This window comes from Epinephelus moara, chromosome 2, assembly GCF_006386435.1.
Source record: "Epinephelus moara isolate mb chromosome 2, YSFRI_EMoa_1.0, whole genome shotgun sequence".
Taxonomy (NCBI): Eukaryota; Metazoa; Chordata; class Actinopteri; order Perciformes; family Serranidae; genus Epinephelus; species Epinephelus moara.
In genome coordinates this window covers 42,217,855-42,222,048 of record NC_065507.1, presented here as the reverse complement: position 1 = coordinate 42,222,048, position 4,194 = coordinate 42,217,855, and the positions used below count along the sequence as shown (strand labels likewise).

The following is a 4,194-nucleotide window of genomic DNA, read 5'->3' as shown; positions in this document are numbered from 1 at the left end:
TGTTGGAGAGTCTGTACTCACAGCCTGTGAAGTTGACGGCTCACCAACTTCATCCTGAGTGTCCACATTGTCAACAGTATTAGTCAGAGCAATATCTTTGTGGAAACGAAGAAGGTGCTTCTTGAAACCTGAATAAGTACAAAATGATGAGTAACATCTCAGTTGTCCACATTTCAAACGTAATGATTTTCCAGGATATAAACCGTGATGGAGTCTTAAATGCTGGCAAAGCAATGCAGAACTTTTGTGGTGTGCCTTACAAATGTAACAAAGAAACATGTTTGTAGCCAGGGATCTTTAAGTGCCTCAAGTGTCATGCAAAAATCTTGCTCTAAGCTCCTTGACTCTGGGACTTTCCTTAGCACTTCCCACGTCAATGTTGAAAACTGTAGTTTGGATGAACGTATAGAAGTTTTAGAGGGATTCATGGTAGTTGATGCTGAAGGTGAAGTGTGCTTTGAAGAGCTCGTCGAAAACTGCCAGGGATGTCTGTGCCTTGCAAGGGATGGCCTTGTGATCAGTGATGACATAGAATCTCTGGATGCTGTTCTTCTTTTCACCAACACACAGGAGGAAGGGCTGTCCTGGCTCCACACCAGCAAGGAAGGTTTCAACACTGGCTCCCATCTACAACAAAATATAAGAAAGAATCATCAGAAAATAATGAAATATAACACCGCTATATTCAGATGACTAATTGTGCCAATAAAAAAAAGTGCTTCTACATAAGTAGGATCATCAGAATAACTGCACAAGCACACAAAAAAATTGCATACCTGAAGATATTTCACAACATGGTCAACACCTTGACATGAGCTGATTTTCGCACTCTTCTTGTGGCCTTTAGAGGTGGGGGGAAGCAAGTGAACCAAGAGCAGAACACTTGCCAGGTCACTGTCCCAGCCTAGGGGAAAACAGGATAAATATCAGACACATTCACATAAATGATTCAGATAATTTAAAAGAGAAGTATGAGCAAAACTTACCAGAACCACTGGAGTCTTGCTGCATGGACAAGAGGGCTTCAATGTGCTCATTGGAAGTCATTTTTTTGCAGTCAGCCAGGATCCAAGGTTTTTAAAATGTGGGCCATTTTGCCAAAAATCTTCCAGACACTTCCTCTCCAAACATCATGTTGAAGTCTTGGTCAATCTACAGAAGAGCACACATTTTCATACTTATGCAAGTTTAAGTGTACACCTTGAATAATTTGACAGTTCACTTAAAAAAAAATTTTCTTTCTTACCAAGCCAGGGGTGTCAAGGAATCTTGGGAAGACATCCAAGACTGTTGAAGAGCACTGCTCATCTTGAATCAGTGACTGGCGGTACTGAAATGTGGTCCTCATCTTCTCTTTGATTGCTGTTGTATCAGTTGAATGTTTCAAAAAGGATATTGCTTCATGACACTGATCACCGAACAGCTGCTTATCAGAGCAGAGAACCTCCCTCCTTCTCTTCGGACTATCTTGATAGGCAGTGGTGGTTGAGGATCTCCGGTACTGAGCTGCAGAGTTGTGCTGAACAGTCTTTATCCTCCAGGCCAGGTAGCCAGATCCACTCTGTGGGTCATAGAAGTGTTCCTGTAATATTTAAAACAATACATTGTAGAGTAAGATCAGAACATATTTCTACTTCCTATGTTGACATACCAGGTTTTCATTTACAAACTTACATATCCATTCTCCGAGTATGGATCTCTGAGGCTGGGAAATAGAGAGATGATACCCAAAGCGTATTTACTTCGCACAGAGATTGGCGGGGTCCTCCTGAAAGATAAGCATGACTGATGAACATTATTACATTTCCATTACATTTTACTTTTACTAGCTTCAGTGAGTTATAGGCTCTCTCAAATCATTTGTTTTTGTTTGTTTTAGCCCTTTAATATTTATTGCTGTCAAAAAAGAAATTAAAACATGAATTGCTTGTACAGTTTGTGTATTGCTTGTAATAATGAATATGCAATGTTCTACAGTAAGTGAGCTCTTTTTTAAATAATTCAATGTAAAGTGCAAATATGAACTTTGTAGTCTTACCCATGAATTTCAACCATGTCAGCCACGAGAAGGTTTACCAACTGTCTCCGTGTGCTGTCCATCAATGTTTTTGTTTTATCATATTCATCCAAAATAATTTTCCCCCCTGGTTTGGCCTGGAGAGCATCTCTCACCATCTAAAAGATGAACAACCACAAGGTTAGTAATTATATTCATCATCACATCCAACAAAACCACACTTTAACTGCAAAATATCTTTGTATCTGATATTTGATAGCTAATACAATTTGTCACAAAAGTGGACGTGGTCACACACCTCTTTTGCCGATTCCCGTTCAGCATGGGTTCTCCTCCCTCCATTTGTCTTAACAATCACTGTTGCATCTGATGAATCAGAGGATAGCAAGGAGTCTCCAGACACAGATGCTTGTGAGTTGTCTGACATGGATGACTCCAACGATAGATCATTCTGAAGTAAAACTGTAAAACAGTTTGAAAATGTATACACAAAATGAAAAAAATAATTAGTTCACTACAATATCCATTACTGATGATCCACTCCTTCCCTAACAAGGCTGAGTCTCACCTGTTGACTTTACAGATGTCACCCTAACAGTAAGGTTGCCTGCTCGCAAAAACTCCTCAAACACATCTGCATCCACTTCTGTCCCTGATTCATCTGTCAAGTGCAGCTCAGTCTCAAGTGGAAGGTGTAGCTTTTGAATGACTGATAAAAACATATTAGATTTAGAGCAATAAAAAGATACACTATGAGCAGCATTACCTCAACATAGATTAACATGGAAATTTGATAAGCTTGTAATTTAACATTTTAGGACAACTTTCAAAAAGCACTCTTTGAATTGTTCACAGGACATTACCATTTGCTATCATAAACACAACTCAATAATATAAACATTAAATAAGTTCAACAAGTATTATAGCAAATGCTCTGTTAACTACATTCTTGGCTTTGTGAAAGTGTTGCCAACCTTTCTGAAGGAATGTGTCAAAGCTGTCATAGCCCTCTTCAGTCTCAGCCAGTTTGACATCTGAATTTCTCCAAATCTCACCTTCACCAACATGATGTACTGTGAAGAGAAAAAAAGAAGAAAAGACATCCACACCATGCCATCACTCACTGTGTGTTCACCGTGGATGTATAAAGAACTAATTTGAGTATTTGTTTTTTTAGCGTTACTCACTACTTGTCAGGGTAGAGGATTGTAGACAGACCCAAAAAATGCAGAACTCAGGGCAGTAACACGAGAACATGCAAAGGGGACGACTGCAGGAACAAACAACCCGACACACGGAAAACACAGAGATAAATACACGAGTAGAAACAGGTGGGGAAACCAACACAGATGATACCCATTTGGGTAATCACAGCATGGAGCAGACAGGAAGACAGAGCACTTCAAAATAAAACAGGAACCAAGAAAAACGAATAAGACAAAACATGACACTGCTGGTGTTACTTGCGGATAATGCGAATGACGCTAACTAGTCCCTGGACAATGGGAATCAGCGCGGTGATGTTACTGAAACTCAGCCTGCCTGCTATCATGATAGCTAGTCTCCCTGCAAACAGCACCCACACTTATCCGTTGACACAGAGATACATTATCAACATCTCTCTGTTAGGTTAGCAAACTAACGTCATCTGGAGGTATAAATATGACAGTGACGTTATTGTTTATGTGCATATATAACGTTATTTACACACGGTGTAACTTAAGTTATATCAACTCACCGGCATTTAAGACGTTTATTATTGTTGACATCTGCTGGGTGTGTGTGTGAGTCCGGTGTTAGCTCCGGCTAATGGTAATTTGAGATCCTTAAGTTAAGATAAAACAGTTTTTTTCTCTGCCAAAAGCAAAACAAAACTCTTTCCACCCGCAAAGAGCTCCGGTTTTAGAGTGGAACGTGGCGTGGCTAGTGCCTCCAGTTTTATTCCATCAACACGTTAACTAGCTGAAAACCTCTGGCAAAAATGGCCAGTTGCACATCTCTACCATGTTATCTTGTGTAGAATCGGACAAATTTGTATACTTACATGAAGCAAATTGTGCATATTCATCGACACCCTTGTGCAAACGTAACTTTCATCAAAAATAGCATAAAGCAATCAAGCTAACCTTGGACACGAGGCTTACCTCGTCACAATGTTAACGTTAGCTGCTGACAAG

At 39.8% G+C, this 4,194-nt stretch overlaps 1 pseudogene; it reads right to left on the bottom strand.

Moving 5' to 3' along the window:
• Positions 1–306: 306 nt before the first annotated feature.
• On the bottom strand, positions 307–3,761 carry LOC126407170 (uncharacterized; annotated as a pseudogene).
• Positions 3,762–4,194: the final 433 nt, after the last annotated feature.